The 18181-nt window shown below is 40.2% G+C and overlaps 1 pseudogene; it reads right to left on the reverse strand.

Annotated features, from left to right (window-relative positions):
* Positions 1–18181, reverse strand: part of LOC127455777 (cyclic nucleotide-gated cation channel beta-3-like) — a 59487-nt pseudogene that overhangs the window by 38163 nt on the left and 3143 nt on the right.

Consider the following 18181-nt stretch of genomic DNA (forward strand, 5'->3'; position numbering starts at 1 on the left):
GGTGGCGTTGATTTGCAATGAGAATGTTTTCAGGCCTTTTTTGTTATTTTATGTAACATAAATGCAGAAGTGATAGTTATCTATGAAAAGTAAGGTTTAGGTAGGGTTAGGGTAAGTTAGGGTTAGAGTTGGGTTAGGGTGAACCCATAGCTTTCAAACGATACCATGTATGCCTGACTTATGCATTCGGAGACTTGAACATTTTAAGCGTAAACTTTTTTCGCGATATAGCGTCCCCTTTTGGATCTGCCGGCGGATCTGCAGAGTTGAAAAGGTTTGAAAAAAGCTAGTTGAGAAAACAAATTTTTCTTGTGTATTGATCATGTTAAAATACTGACATTTATTTTAATAATTTCTTAAGCTATTTGAGCTATTTTATAATCGAAGCTAGCATTAGCTTACATCTGCAACTGACAGAAATACTTTTTAACATTTCATAAAAACAATGCAACTTTTCAAGTTTGCAAGCATTATACAAATTTATTTCTGCTCTGACCACACAACAAACAATCTGCTTTTAGAAATAATTTATTATTAGTGATATCATACAGCGGACAAAGTAAGGTAGCTGCCTGTGCTGTGTTAGCGATAGCCTTTCACAATGATACACAACAAAAAACGAACAACACCAAAATACACCATAAGAATATTCCACATTGTTGTTGTTAAATCTGACATTGTTGAATCGTGCACAGTTGCTTTGCTAACATGTTTAGCTTGGTAAAAACAGGTCATTGGTTCTGTTTTGAAAAGAAACAGAATCACTGTTGCTTTTTTAAGCAGGCAGTTTAGATACTTGCAAATGCATTTAGAGACATATATTTATTTATTGATGCTTTATGGCATCAAGAGCCGAGGTACAATGTGCTTCTTAAGTGGTAATGGACACTGCAAACAAGTGATTCTCAAGTGGTGGGTCACAAGCCAAAAATGAAGTGAAATATAGCATACAATGCTCAAAGCAAAAATAAATAAATAAATAAATAAATAAATTGCAACATACCATATATTCGTGCATAGTCAGGAAATAAAAAAATAATTTATCACTTTTAAAAGGGAGGAGAAAACGCTTCCCATATCCATTGTTTTTTGTCCAATCAAACTTCATTTTGATCCAGTGTTTGATCCATGTGTTAGGCTTAGCCTATGCTAATTTTGTTAATTTTTATTGAGCTAAGTCAATAATTTGGAATATTTTTGGGCCAATGCAGTTCATGGTAATATCAGTACATGTCAGTATTTGATTTTAAGTACATTTTTGTTTGCTTTTGCACAGTAAATAATTCTGGTACTGTGTTGGGTCTCCTCTTGATTTCCAATGTAAAATCTGAGTCCCGAAGCAAAACCAGTTGAGGACCACTGTTAAATTCTGTGTACCAGTATATTTAACTGACATGTCTCTTTGAGGTAGCCTAATCATCCAAGCTCTAATCAGTCATTACAATTAATAACATGGCATTCTAACTTGTCATAGTTAACAGAATTCACCGTGGAGGCTTATATGAAAAAGCACATTACGCATCATAATTGCTAAAAACATTCAAAGCTCTGTTGTAGCGCTACAGAACTTTAGTGCATATGAGTATCTCTGTCTGTCTGAACATCTCATGCTATCTCTGTGTGGAGGTAATGACTCTCCCAGTCTTCTTCTCCTTATGTTTAGGGGGCTTTAGAGACCATCTCCCCTGAAACAGGAGATGAGGAGCTGAGTTAGAGTTTGTCTCAATCACCTCCACCCTAAAAACGAGCAGAGACAAACACCCTGTTCTGCAATACTGTCTGCAGTCTGAAGTATGTACATAAATGCACTGTAGTCTGCAGTGTCACCAAGACTTTACAGATTATGTCTTTGTGTGAGATGTGTTGAATATAAGATAAATGTTTTCCTTACCGCTTTGAACAACATCAGAGCTCTCCTGCAAATAAATACAAAGGCAATGGATTAATGGAAGACTAAAGGAAGTACATTTCTTTCTTTCTTTCTTTCTTTCTTTCTTTCTTTCTTTCTGTATGTATGTATGCATGCATATGTTTGTTACCATACCTCTTTTGGTTTCAGTACCGGTTGCGGCAACATGCGACCTAGCCCCTGTACAACCCAGCCAACCATACTTAAAAACAAATTAATAATAATGCATTACATTAGATGCATGTAAAAAAATTCATATTTATCAAAACAATACTAAATGCAAGAGCACAGATGTAGTCATTACTAAATGGATGTAAAATAAGGGAGGCAGTAATAAAGCTATATTACAAAAGACATGTTAAAGGTTTCCATTGTAAGTGCATTCTAATAAATACTTTTTTCTTTTGTTTTTACAAAATCAGGAATATGTGAAAATGATTTTCTTTTTCAGTGGACTAGCATTTCACAGCCCTGCTAAAAAATGAAATTGCTTAAACCAGCAAAAGCTGGTTTGCTTATCGTCACTGGTCTTTACTGTTTGAAGCCAAGGTAGTCTCCCATTCTGAACAAACAGAAATTACCCAAAACCCCTATAAAACCATTGGTAACATTTACATTAATGTTACCTTTATTAAGTGTTTATGAAAGGGTTTATTAATGACTAATAATTCATTTAGAATGCATAATAAATCATTAAAATGCGGTTAAAAAAAGTGACTTTCATGCAACACTTGCTAGTGAGCCATATTACATATGTTATAAATGCTTAAAAACTTATTTAACATGAGTAACCTATGAAAATTTACCTTAATGTAAAGTGGACGCATATGAATAATTTATTAAGAAGTTGCCAAAATTAGAACCCTATGTACATAAAGTTCAGTATGGTTTAATGTTCATCAGGCTTTACTATATAAGATATAGTGTGAATGAGCAAGAAGACCTGAAAAGTGTTTTTGCAGAGGACTTTAGGTAGCCAAGACTAGGTATGCTGGGACACCACTTTGAGTAGCACCATTCTTTGACATCAACATGACAAGGAAAGTGACAACACAACTGAGCCAAGATATTACAGTCATTAATAAAAACACAAAGTGTAATGTAGCAAAATGACATCTCACTATAATAGTTTTTATTTTCTGCACTGTGACATATATAATGAATTAGTGCATTTTATGTTTTTGATTAATATATGAATAAGTGTATTATTAAGCATTTCTAACATATAAGTTTAAATGCTCACTATTTGGCAAGTATAGATTGAAACTCTGCCTTCTTATTCATGTTGTTATAACTGCATATTAATGATTTATAATGCATTTGTAAATGATTTGTTATTGGTCATGAATATCATGAATTAGTGCATTTTATGTTTTTGATTAATATATGAATAAGTGTATTATTAAGCATTTCTGACATATAAGTTTAAATGCTCACTAATTGGCAAGTATAGATTGAAACTCTGCCTTCTTATTCATGTTGTTATAACTGCATATTAATGATTTATAATGCATTTGTAAATGATTTGTTATTGGTCATTAATAAACCCCTTTATAAACCCTTAACAAAAGGAAAATTAATGTAAAGTGTTACAAAACCATCATATCAGACCAGCCTGACCAGACTGGAAGATCAGCTAAGACCAACAAACCAGTTTTGACTGGTTTAAGCAGTTTTCTTTTTTTTTTTTTGCAAGAATCTATCAGAAAGTTGAGCATGACACTGGCTCATCAATAGGAATGGTTTCTAAAGGAACAGGCCAGCACTGTAAGGCACCACAAAGCTTATGCTTCCTGTTAGAAGCTACAGTAATTGTGGGTGACTGGGCCCTCTCCATCACAGCTCCGGAATTCCGGACTCTGGAATTCTCTGCCAATCCATTTTAGAACACCTTCTACTATAAATGTATTTAAAATGCTAAGATTAAAATGTATTTTTTCTCCCTTGCATAAGATATATTGTGAATGCATTTCTGTTGTAATTGTTTTGAATGCATGTGTTTTGTTTCTTGTTTTTTTTTTCTCTTGTATATTTATTATACATTTATGTACAGCACTTTGGTCAACGTATGCTGTTTTTAAATGTGCTATAGAAATGACCTCCTTGTCTTTGCTGTAATATTAACAAACATATATAACATTGTTAGTTCTCATAATAAGGAATACAATAGAAATGTCCTGAAAAAATGAAGAAGCAATGCATACCCTGAGCCATTTGAATCCTCAACAGCTTTGGGTGGCTCTGGAGCTGGAGCTGCAGGTGCTGGTGCAGTTTTGGGTGCAGGTGCAGCCTTGGGTGCCGGTGTGGCTGCAGGTGTTGGTGCTACACAGAAAAAATAAACATGCAGAACACTCATTCACTAAGGAAGCCCAACTGAGCATCATGACAATACACTTGATGACTATTAACTGGTGAATTCTACCTGGCTGTTTTTTGCAGGGTGTCACTGGAGCAGACACAGCCCTCTGCGCTGGGATTTCAGAATCAGAGGGAGGATGAAGGTGGATAGGAGACTGAGGGATTACCTTCTCAAAACCATGCTTGATCCATTCTATTATACTGAAAGGGAAAGGGACACATAGATCAAGACAATGAGACAGAGAGAGGGAAGAAGTGGAGGATGAAAAGAGAGGATGAGCTGGATGCACCAGCCGTGCATTATTTCTTACGCACTACTAAATATTTGTATATTTATATAAATGAAATATTAACGGAAGCAACAGCTAGGAGTAATGGAGTAATTGTTGGAATAAAATGGAGGACCAATTGGATTACATTAATGAGCTGTGTTGTGTGATAGACTTGAATCATTTCAATATATATGATGATGAAAGAACATTATGTAAATAGCTATGAATAAAAATTGTTTGCTGGTCTCAAAATGGGACATTTTCTTCAATTCGTCAAGTGTGCAATGCACTAACACTGGCTCCATGTAAAGCGTAATTTCACTGTCATTTTATTAACTCATGCATGCCTGATTTCAACAAGAACAATATATATATATATATTAAAGTAAATATTCATTCAGTCATGCTAACTCTCTGAAAGATTTAGCATGTTAATGTGGTTAATGTGGGCTATTGGTCTTCGCGGATCTGCTACACTGCTGCAGAGCAAGTACAGAGACTTGCTACTACTGGAAAAACACATACATACTGAGTTAGCATGTGGACATGCTGCTGCTGCTGAACAATGAGACAAAACGCAAGACATGCTGCATTGAAGATTTGTTATATGCTGCTGCACAATAGACATAAACTATCCCACAACAAAACAGAGGAGTGGCACAAACGCATAACACATAAACACAAAACACAAAACACAAACCCCCAACCAAGCAGATCTGTCGCCAAGACTTGTGTACTGCTGCTGCTCTGAAGAGCCATGTGCACCGAGTGTATGCTAGCTAGGTGTACCTAGGCCACAGGCCAAATGGCGTATTGCTAACGAACTAAATTTCTTTGTGGATAGTGGAAACGCGACAATTGACTTGACCAATGATGTGAGATGGGGGCAGCACTATCTGTTTGTTTGATCAACAACAGACAGCGGAGTATTTGAAAACCTGTTTGAAAATAACATTTATTTTTGCAATTCCTTTGCAATTCGGCGCTAGTGGCGCAGAAATTACACACTTCAGCTTTAATTAAGACCTTACGAGTGGCTGCTGTACCCCTACTTAGCTAATGAACATATACCTTGGAGAGAAGAGCATGTTGGCTGCATCTGGCTTCTCATCAGACACAATTTCCACCACAGGAATATAAGGGAGTGGCTCTGCATCTGGTAAAACAGTCATCACGTGTTTCCTCTCTCATTACTCTCAGTGCACTCCTTTGAAAAATATCCATGGCAAAAGTTTATACAAAGTATAATATTAAGTGGTTATGTAGTGATTGGACTTACCATGAAGGTTTTTGATCTCATGCACCTGTAAAAAGAAGGAAAACACACACACACGCACGCACACACACATACACATATGTGAAAATCAGGTTAGGCAGGGGTTCTTGACTGGCTTGTACATGAGTTTTCCTACTGTGTAATTTCTATCTATATTATTTAACATATAATTTGCTTGTAAATGTGTTTGCAAGAGAGTTTTAGGCATATATGTGAAGCAACCATGCCTAAGCTTGTATAGCATTTAGCAATTAGAAATATTTTTAAAGGTTCGTAGTAGCAAGGTAATAGCATGGGCCATGGCGATGTACCAATATACTGTAACAAGAGACTTATTTTAAATACGATGGGGCTCAAATTCTGACAGTCCTTCTTGACAAGAGGGATTTGGTTTGAAGACTCAACCCATATTCAAACAAATTAAACTCATTAAATTAAATTAAATTTATATAGCGCTTTTTACAATATGCATTGTCCCAAAGCAGTTTTAGAAGGAATAGTGCCTTTCAAACGAGAAGAAGTAGAAACTTTGGGAGGAACCAAGACCCGCACCCATCCAAAGCAGTCCAGACAAGCTTGTCCACAGCAATCAGCTTGTGTTTACAACTTTAATTTATAGTAACACTATGGCCTAATTGTGAGGAATACTATCATGTACTATAACTGTAGAGAATTATTAATATTCCATATGCTCTTACTGGTTTCCCTCATTCACGTATGTTTTCATTGGTTGATCACTATGTGCAGACTCAGTCAGAGACGCATGCAAGGATCAAGTCAAGGAGAAGGTAGGTGGGTTGGTGGCCTTGGTCCCAATGATCCATTCTGACTGGATCCACTGATATAGTGATGTGTGTAGACCAAGTAACTTTCCTAATTGGAATGAAAGTGACTGTACTACACCTTACTTAATACTGACTTCAGAGACAGAGGATGGGAGAGCAGCATATACTTAGCATAATCCTGACATAGCGTGCTCAAAAACACTGTACTTACAGGTGGATCCACTTTAACCACTGGAACAACTGCAGGCTAAATAGATATGCAATTAAACATGTACAAGACTACCTTAAACATTTAAATACACCTTCGAGACAGGTGCCTGTAACCTGAAATACTGTGTAAGTATCGCAAGACATTTAATCACATGAAGGATATGAATTATAGATAAAAGTTCTAGTAAAAGGGCTAATTCTTGATATTAGTAATTACATTTGCACTAGTAAAAACATTAATGAATGTTTACTAGTAAGAATTTAATTGTGGAGCTCTACAACTGAGTCCTTACTAGTAAGAACTTTAATAAGAGAGCCCTGTAATTTAGTTTTTACTAGTAAAAATACAATTGCAGAGCTCTGTAATTCAACTGTAGAGCTCTGCGATTGTATTCTTACTAGTAAAAATGTCATTAGAGAGCTCTCTAATTATAATTCTTAATAGTAAAAAATATACTGTAATGCTCTCTTATCGAAATATTACTAGTACAAAATTACAAGTAACGCTAGATGCATTAAAAGCTAAATCAGCTTGCCATACAAATGTCCATTCCTGATATCAACAGTTAATTACTTGTAAAAATTACATTTTTAATATCTATATCTATAATTTGTTTTTCACAAATGGCAATGTTAATTTCAGATATTTGTGACGTGATTGTAACTAGTAAGTAAGCCTTTTAAGATACCTTTAAAGGAATAGTTAATCCAAAAATGAAAATTCTCTCATCATTTACTCAAACTTTTTCATAATTTACTTTTCTTTTCAAGAAAGTTAGTCATACACATCTGGGATGGCATGAGGGTGAGTGTTACATTTAAAGGATGGGCAAGGAGGTTAAGTTGTGCGTGGATTGCGGAGAGTAGCATGAGCCTCCGCATGAGCCTCCACATGCTGTAAGTCTCCGCGGTGTCATGCACAGTAAGCCACGTGATGAGATGCGCGGATTGACTCTCAGAAGCGGAGGCAACTGAGACTTGTCCTCCGCCACCCAGATTGAGGTGAGTAACCGTGCCACCACGAGGACCTACTGAGTGGTGGGAATTGGGCATTCCAAATTGTGGAGAAAAAGGTGGGCAAGGAGGAGGCGGGAACCGGTTGAACAATCAACATAAAGTTTAATGTAAAACTCAACATAAAACAAGCATAAACAATCACACACACACATGCAGAGCGGCCACGTGCGTCTCTCTCTCTCTAACTGGCATCTCCGGCCCCCTTTTATCTCGCTCTCTCGCCGATCTTCTGATTCAGCGCAGGCCATGCACCCTCATGGCCCAGCCACGCCCTCCACCTCATCACACTCCTCCCCCGCCCGATTCAGGCTGGGGCGCCACCGGACTGACTTACTCCCCCCCCATTTCTGGAGGGGAGACTCTGCCCTTCTTGCCATTCTGTCAGCCGGTGGTCCACCCTGCCTCCTGGTAACCTGGGAGAGAGAAGAGTGGAGGCGTGGGGAGAGGGAGAGGGCGAGCAGAGACACAGAGAGAGAGAGAGGAGAGAGAGAGAAAAACTTGCTCACCAGTCCCCAGACATACTGTCACCCGGTCCTCAACCGCTCCTCCGCCGTCTGGCTGATGATAGCTCGCAGCGAGCCCTCCGACACCTGGCCAGTGGAACCGCTCCTCCCCTTCTCGGCAGACAGCAGTGGTTTCTCCGGCTCTCAGCGGCCGGCAGCGACCCCTCCATCCCCAGGCAGATGGCCACAGCTGCTCCCCTGGCAGATGGCAGCGGCAAGGACTCCGTGACAGCTCATCCCTCCTCCCTCCCGGGATTCGGCACCACTGTAACAGTTAAATGATGGGCAAGGAGGAGGCAGGAACTGACTGAACAGTAAACGTAAAGTTTAATAATATAAATGAACTTAAAACAACATAAAACATAAGGACACACAGACACACATGCAGCGCAGCCACGTGCATCTCTCTCTCTCTCCCACTGGCGTCTCCGGCCCCCATTTATCTCACTCTCCCACTGATCATCTGAAATGAGAGATCCATGGACCCTCACACCCTCCTCCTTGTCACAGTGAGTAAATGATGAGAGAATTTTCATTTTTGGGTGAACTATCCCTTTAATGACTTTATTTATTTATTGATATCTGAAATCAATTTCCAGATATCTGAAATACCAAATCTAATGTAAATGTAGAAATACATTTACAGGTAGCAAAAATTTGCATTTTTTTAGTTGTGATTTCATTGTTGATATTAGGATGGATTTTTTATGGAAATTTCAAATATATTATATCAAAAATTATAATTTTTACTAGTAAGAAGTACATAGCTGATATGTGAAATTGGAATTTATCTAGTAAGAAAACTGATTTTAGATATCTGTAATTGCATTTTGAACAGGAGTGAATGATAAATCAATATTAAATTCTACTAGCAAAAATGCAGTTCCAGATATAAAAAATGTACGGCTTTTACTAGTTGAAATTCCATTTTTAATATCAAGAATGGGTATTTCCACAAGCAATTATGCCATTGTTTTATGCGAGGAATTAACGTTTTTACTTATGAAAACGTACTTACTGGTATTAAACAAATGCCTTTTTTCACTAGTAACTAGTTGTAGTAATTCCATTGCTGATATCAAGAATCAGCACTTTAACTAGTAAAAATTGAATTGTAGATATCTATAGTTCTTATCCTCCACTTGATTAAATGCCAAAAGGGCTTGCACAAGTGGCAGGACACTCCATTACTCTAGAGTAAGAAGTCCTAGGGGAGGCTGCCTCCTCTAACTGCAATGACATTGAAAGACATTGAAAATCATTGGTTGGCCAGTTCAACAAGCTTTGCTGGTGAACATCTTGGCTGTGCTAGTCCACCAGCTTGACCAGCACTAACCTGCATGCACCAGCAAAAACAAGCATTGAAATTAATGCAAATATTAACTGGTCACTACAAAAGGGTCTATTCCTGAAATATGCTTAACTAAATTGAATATGCTTAAAGCAAATCTAGTCCTTGTAACTTTTGGGAGAGTACATTATAAATAGTAACAAACCAAATAAGGTAATAACCAAATAAGCAATCATTCTGCATAATGAATTTTTGGCTTGTTGAGATTAGTGTTAAAGATGTGCTGTGTGTGTCTATACCTCAGTGACCTCCTCTGGCTCTGTGTGACCCTTGTATTTCTCATCTGGCTGTGGAACCACTTTTTCCAGTCCCTGCACAATCAAGCCTATTATTCCAGTCCTGATGGAGGAGGAACAGATACAGGATAGTCTATCAGCTGCTTTGGCTTTCTGGCATTGGTTACAAGTCAGGTATGCATTCATACAAGTAAAAGCTGCTTACTGTAGCTCTAAGTAAACACTAGGTGGCAGCAGGAGAGTGTAAAATGCAAACGGGTTTACCCAGCGGCTGTAGGACTATGATTGCACGAAAATATGCTCCACTCCAGTTATTCTCTTTAAGACAGATCTTATAACACATCAGTGCCATTCTATATTTTACATTTAATTATTCATTTTACATTTTTATGTTCTGTGACAGCTAGTGCAGATATTAGAATACTAAACTTTATGCTGGTTGATTCAGTATGGCATGATGAAATTTAGGAACTTTAATGCCCTAAAACTTTTAATATGTGTGCAATAAAGTCTCTCTTGTGTGTGTAGCATACTAAGAACTGTTCATGCAGGTGTAAAGCAGAGGTTTCCATTATTTTGCATGAGCTATAGCCTGTTTAAGCCTACTCACTCTTCCGATGTGTTACTGCCATCCATGATACAGCGGTTGGAAATGTGTAATACTCATCAATACATTCATTTAACAGCAAATACTTTATGCACAGGCTCATACACAGATAGAAATGCAAAAACGCAAGTATCCCAGACTATTCACATAAAATACCCCCCAAATGATGTATAAATTTACACACTGAATGTGAATCCAAATGATGTAAATGATACCTGTTGCTCACTGCATTTTCCTCTTGCTGCTCAGTCCAAGCAAAAAAAAAAACAAAACAAAACAATAATAAATACACACCATATTAATTCCACATATTTTTCAGTAAACCAAATAAAAACTAAATTGTTTGTCAGTGGATGTATAGGCTATAATGCATTTGGTTGCATTTTAATCTGTGATTTTACAAGGATTAATATCTATTACAAGACTCTCTAGAATACTTGATTCTGATTGGGCAATTGTGGCATTCAGCAGTTGGATATAAATAGGGTCTAAAATCAGTCACCTATGATATACATAACTTTATAGATTGCTATTAGACACTCATGCTATGGTCCAAAATGCCTGTGCTGTTGATTGTTTTGTTTTTATTCATTATGTTTAATAGGTATTTATTCAGTGTATTGAACAAGCAGTCCATGTGCCTTAGCTTCTGTGTTCACCAGTTTAGAGGTGTTCACTGGCTGAGGGAGAGCACTGTTAAACCCATGAGAAAGCCAACTCAAAACCCCAGTCTGAGAGCTAGAGAGAGAGAGAGAGAGAGAAACAGAGGGAAAGAGAGAGGTAATTAAGTCTGGCAGGAATGGCTGAACACACATATGTACTCTCAAACACACACATGCACACACATATTACCTGTTTTCCTCTGAGACCTCCTCCTTTGGTTTGGCAGGGTTTGGGTCTGAAAACGGCAATGAAAAATGAATAAGCAACATTCTCAGTTGTGTGTTTTTCTGTGATGAGGTGGTTCAATGTTGGTCATTGATCAGAGTGTAGTTGATGGAGTGGGCTGTTACCTTGTTTAACTTCCTCCTTTTTCGCTACAGTGTCCTAAAAGCCATACGAGGAGAATGAAAACCTTTTTATGCCTCAGTTGACCTATTTCTTAATATACATATACTTACAGTATATGCATAATCAACTGCACACATACACAAACACACACTCACCGTTGCCATGGAAGCATTGGTCTTGTCCTCCTCTCCCAGTTTCCCAGGAGGTGCTGGGGGCTGGGGAACAACTTTTACCACCCAGCTCAACATGCTGTCAGAAACACATTAAGAAAGCAAACATTACATTTACAAAAACGTTTTCATGCACATTCACAAATGCATGGCTGCAATATTCCTTTGTGTTTCCATCACAATGTTATTTTTCTTTTCAGTCAAAAATGTAAATGTTGTTCCTTTTATTGTAATACTTCAACTATTTTTAATTACTTAACAGATTTTCTGAATGAGTTGCTTTGTTTTAAATTAAAAACTGTCTTCTCAGTAGGCCCTGATGGAATCTAAAGACTATTTTATTATTTCCTGTGCTGATTTTGAGTGAAATATCGGCAAGAATCTGCAGAATGGATTTAAACACAGCAAATTCTATTAAATGGAGCTGTGAGTAGGCTACTACAACCATATTGGTGGCAGAAAGCATAATCCAATTAGTCTAAATATTTAATAAAATACTATGTCAGGAATTTAGATATAGTACAGTACAGTAGATATACATTTATGACAGGTTTCCAATTCAGTAGTTTGTATGTTAATGTAATCTTGTGTTGAAGCAGTAAACATATTTGGCTTGCTGTCCGTATACTGGAGGGCTCGGAGCTTGAGACTCGACTTGAGTCCTGATTACCCCCCCCGGACTTTACTTATTTTGATAATGAATCTAGAGAATAAGTGGAGATGGGGTGGAGGTGGGATGTCAGGAGAGTTGTCACAGGAAGCAGGTTAGCAGCAGCTTATATACTCCTGCTCGTGGGCTGTGATTTGTCAGATTAAAATTAACATGCTCCTCCCGAACCTCTGTTAATTAACTCCATTTCAGTAGTTCGTATGTTAATGTAATCTTGTGTTGAAGCAGTAAACGTATTTGGCTTGCTGTCTATATACTGGAGGGCTCGGAGCTCGAGACTCAACTCGAGTCCTGATTACCCCAAAAAAGGCGTTAAGATGAAAGAACAGTACCATGACTATGGCAGGAAGTATTAGGACAGCAAGCCAGCAACAATTCTGAATTGTTCTTCCCCCCCAAAATCTGTACAGAAAGAGTGCTTTAAGCATTTGTTTGAAGGTGCATTCTTGTACGATTACTGGTCGAGAGGACTACGCTGCGATTCGAATGAGAGACCACCACTTGTCGTAGAAGTGGGTGGGTTCACGGTATGTGAACAGGGAAGGTGAAAATTAGAGTTGGCTCATGCTGCATTCGAAAGGGAGGGCCCACACTGCGATTCAAATCGGAGACTGTTCTAAGAGAGGGAGGTTTAGCTCACGGCATTTGAACGGGTAAGTTCAGCAAGCGGGGAAGGTGAGAATGAGAGTTGGCTCGCACTGTATTCGAAAGGGAGGGCTCACACTGCGATTTGAACGGGAGACTGCTCTATAGAGAGAGAGAGCGCTCGAGGCATTTGAATGGGTAAGCCCAGCAAGCAATCGAACTTTGAAAATGAGCACAGGAGTTGGTCACGCTGCATTCGAAAGGGAGGGCTCACACTGTGATTTGAACAGGAGACTGCTCTATAGAGAGAGAGTGCTCACTGCATTCGAACGGGTAAGCCCAGCAAGCAGTCGAATGAAGAGTTGGCTCGTGCTGTGTTCGAAAGGGAGGGTTCACACTGCGATTCGAACGAGAGACTGCTCTATTGGGAGAGAGCGCTCACTGCATTCGAACAGGTAAGCCCAGCAAGCAATCGAATGGGTGCCACTCTTTATCTGAAGCAAAAGCTGATTGGTAGCCTCAAAGGGGAGAGCTTGTGATACAAGGACATGGATGAGTTTGTGCGGTCTTTGATGGAGAGGATTATGCTGTGATTCAAATGTGAGGATTTCTAATTTAAATATATATACACATATATACATGTGTACACACGTATATACACATACCCACATATACACATATACACACATACACATAAATACACGTGCACACATACATACACACGCACATACATCTGCGCCTATACGTATGTGTGCACGTATGTGCATGTGCATGTGCATGTAGAATGTATCGACACGGCGGCGGGTGGTGACGTGTGTGACGGTGACAGGTGGTACAGGTGGTACTGATAAGGAATTTAGCTGAAGTGATTGATGAGCTTTTCTGATGTGGAAACAATTAGATCTGATGTAGGTGTGATATGCATCTGAAGAACAACGTCCGAGAGATTGAATTTGTTGTTCTGATAAACCTTTTTGGGAAGCGGTGGTTGCTGCGCCGATACAGAATGAATGACTGGAGTAAAATTTTGCCGGGATGCCGGAATGGAGGAGGACTGATTTAAGGTGCTTTTGAAACCAGAATCTTGAAACTGCGTGGTTATTATCATTGGTAAATAGTGGATCCAGAGGGGACTTGATGTGGGAATGTCTGTAAGCGAGAAATGAAGCGAGAGATTGGTAAGGTTGGGTGGGGGAGGGAAAATTGAAAATGAAAATCGAATGCCCCTTTTTAAATTGATCCGTTTTGCTTTGTTTAATGAAGAGTCTGATTGTTTCGTTATCTATAATTTGCAGGTCTGAGAAGGTGGGATGGATTTTGGGATCAAATTGAGTGTTGACAGTGATTTCTGAGCAGCGCAGAAAGCCGAAAAAGCTAGAATGAACATAGCGTCAAGCGTGCGGGCTGTGCTTAATGAATGGTAACCAAGGCGGAGGGTTGTTAGGCATTTTGTTAAAATGTAGATGGTTAGAGGCATATTGGTGTCTGGGCATGCAGGTTGTGATTTTTTGATTCCTTTAATGAGCAGAGAAATTTGGGGGTTATTGATTGCTGGGGCTTACTTGCCGAATATTAATTTGTGGAAGAAATATACGCCGCTCAGATAGCCTTTGATGGTACCTGGTTGAATGCCTTTGAACTGATTTAGGAAAGGAATAAAAGATGAAATGGCTAGTAGGGAAAAATTTGGGAACTGCAGCTTATAGGTTTGGTGAAATTGTTTGAAGCTTTTCCAGGCTGTCCAGTAGGTTTGGAGAGTTTATGGAGTCAAGTGATGCAGTGAGAAGTTGTTTGAGGGGATGGTCTATAGGAATCTCAGCTCCGAACAGGGAGGTACCGGGATCGGAATCAAGTCTGCCTCTGGAGCTAATACTCTGAATTTCTGAAAGGAAAAGCAGGAAAGTAAGTCAGCAATTTGATTCTTTGATCCTGGTATGTGTCTAGCAGAGATTATGAATTGGTTACAGGCTGAAATCCAAATTAGATGTCTTAGAAACGGCATGATTTCAGGGGCACGAGAACGGCCCTTGTTGATGCAATGAACTACAGCTTGATTATCGTAGTGGGCTATGATGCTTTTTGAAGTCCATTCATTTCCCCACAGAAAGGCTGCAACCACGATGGGGTATAATTTGTACAGAGCTGAGGAAGCTGCTGATTGTGGAAGGCTGCTGAGCTGGGGCCAGGTGGAGGCAAACCAGCGAACTTGGTAGAATCCCCCGAAGCCTACGGATGGAGCAGCATCGGTGAAAATTTGGATGTCTTCAGGAAATGAGAGGAAGTCCTTGTAAAGGAAGGTAAGTCCATTCCATTGTTTAAGGAATGTTAACCATAACTGGAGGTCGGCACGGCAGTATGGGTTTAGGGTTATTGTGTCATTTAACGCAGCGACGGATGAGGTGAGGGTGAGGAGGTGCGAGATGAAGGGGCGGCCTTGGGGAATGATGCGCATGGCGAAATTGAGATGCCCGAGGAGGGAGAGGAGCTCTCATTTAGAGCAGCTTTTGTTAGATAGGAGGTTGGACATACAGTAATTATGATTATCCTATCGATTTTCTCTTTTGGCAGGGAGGCTTGAAAGATGTCTGGATCGAGAATGATACCTAGGAATTCGATGGATGAAGAGGGACCTGCTGTTTTCTCATGCGAAATTGGAATTCCTAAATCAGCAAAAAGTTTCTGGACGGTACAGAGGTGGGCGGCGGGAGGGGCGTCGAGGGGCTAGATGAAGAGGAAATCATCTAATAGGTGAATTATGTGGGGAACGTAGTAGTTATTTGACAAGATAATAAGTCAAAAATCTTGGGGCTGCTTTTACATCTGAAAGTGAGGTGGACAGAAAAATAGTAATTCTCTCGCCAGCGAACTCCGAAAAGATGCCAGAAATCAGGATGGATGGGCATTATTTTAAACGCTGAAGTGATGTCGACTTTAGCTAGCCAGGATCCCTTTGGGATTTGGGATAGGGCTGATGCGGAATGTTTTGAAAGGGGGGGCTTTGAACGGGCCGATCATAAAACCGGATTTTAACTCTTTATGGATTAGTTCATCTACCACTTCGGGTTCAGCTAGCGCGGATTGCAAATTATTGCAAATAACGCTAGTGGAGGGCAAGCTTTCTAGCCCGGGGTTGAAGCCAGATTTTAAACCATTCAGGAGGTAGTTTGTAAATAGGGCGTCGGGACGGTTTGCAAGTTCTTTAGCAAGAGAAAAAATATTGACAGGAGTGCTGAGATATTTTTTTAGATTTTTATTTTTGAAAGATTTCGATATAGGGCAGATAGGGCAGGCATGCGTGCCGCCGCATTAGGAACAGACATGCAGGAAACGACAGCGTTTCCTAGGGCAACCAAACACATTGAAGTTATTGCAAACTTGTCTGCCAGTTGAAACTTTTATTGCTCTTCCTCTGAAATCGCAATCTGTTTGATCGGGGGGAGGGCTGATGGAGGGGTGTGAGATGTAGCTGGTAGAGTTTTTGGATCTTTAGGCAGACCGGGTGGGAAGGTTAGAATTTATGAGAGGGCATAATTCAGTTTGATGGTCTGATGATCTACATACTGCACAGGAAATGCTGCGGTAGCCAAGGAAAACTCTGTTATGAAGATAGAAAAAGAGAGAGAGAGCTCTGCAATGATCGCCATGTAATCATTTAGCTCACATCATCTGTGTGGAAACACAGAGCAAATAACTTCTGTATAACGGCTGAACCAAATACAGAATTCTGCCAAGGAGAGCGACGAGTGGAGGCGATTTTTATGTTTTTAAGCCTTACTGAAAAGTCGCCAGAGTCTAAAAGGCATTGCGGCTCGTTGGTGGGGTAGAGAGAAAGGAGAGCAGAAAGGTCTATATCTGCACCTGACAAAATCTGGGTCCGGAGATTATTGGACACTTGCGGAGATTCCATGGCTGTGGTACTTGGGGGAATTGCTAAATGTGTAGCTGTATGGAGGGTGAAAGTAGAGGGGCAGGCTGGTTGAGGCCCGCCGGGAAGGAGTGGGGGTGGAGCTGGCTCTGAAGGCGGAGGCATCCTCATGCCTGGGGTGGCTCCGAAGGCAGGATAGAGTGAGGGGGGAGGAGCTGGAAAAGGTGAATATTGGGCTGGAGCATTGGTTGTTAGTGGAGGCAGCCTCGCGCTCGATTCCGCTCCGAATGCCCAAGAGTAAGACAGGGGGAAAGAGCTGGGGAAGGCTGGTTGAGGAGAAGGATTTAGAGCCTCTGATGTTGTTGAAACTCCGAGCGGTGGCGGCGGGCAGACTCCTGCATCCGGGTGCCCGGTAGTTGGGAGCGAAGTGAGCGGAGGTTGGCAAGAGAGAGAAAGGAGAGGTGGTGGTTTGCTAGGTTCTTGGCCTGATGCTGACGTCACGCTGGCTGAAGGCCTTTTACTGGATGGAAGTTTGGTGAGGGAGAAATGGGCTGTACCTGAAACCCTGCAGGGTTGTGAGCGGTCGGGGTGTTTGCGAGCTGGAACGTCACGTCTGGAGAAACTGGTAGAAGGTAAGGATTCGGCTATCACGTTTTCAGGGGTTTTAGAGGTAGAAGGAATGTCAGGTTGGGAAGAGACATATAAATCATATAACTGTATTTTGCTTAGCCTGCGAGAGAAGTGGATGTTAGAAGCGGCTAGAGCTTGGCGAAGTTTATTAACTGTCCATTTTTAAATGACAGGTATAGTTGGGTGGTCAGCAGAGGTTGAAGATCTGAGTGATCTGGACGGTGGAGGAGAGGTCTGATTCCTCCGTCTTGGAGGAGAGCAGAAAGGTCTATATCTGCTGAGCGAGAAGCCCTGCGTCCTCGGCTTGGAGCAGCCGGATCGATGACGCCGTTGGATGGAGAAGTGTCTTTGCCGGAATCGGATGGCTGTGATGAAGCAATGGTGGGAGAGTTGAAAATTTCCCCGTTAGAGGGAAAGAGATCCAGTTCGGACATCTTGCTGGCTTGAGGGTGGGATCCACTTGTCAGGAGAGTTGTCACAGGAAGCAGGTAAGCAGCGGTTTATATACTCCTGCTCATGGGCTGTGATTTGTCAGATTAAAATTAACATGCTCCTCCTGAACCTCTGTTAATTAACTCCATTTCTGCAGAACTTCCTGCACACTGAGTGGTGCATTTAAATAAACACAACAATCACTGAAAAAAATAGCTTTTTTTAAATATAAGGTAAGTGGCTGCACAAAATTTATTTATGTACATTTGAGATATATACTATGAGCAGTGTTGG

This window comes from Myxocyprinus asiaticus, chromosome 18, assembly GCF_019703515.2.
Source record: "Myxocyprinus asiaticus isolate MX2 ecotype Aquarium Trade chromosome 18, UBuf_Myxa_2, whole genome shotgun sequence".
Lineage (NCBI taxonomy): Eukaryota > Metazoa > Chordata > Actinopteri > Cypriniformes > Catostomidae > Myxocyprinus > Myxocyprinus asiaticus.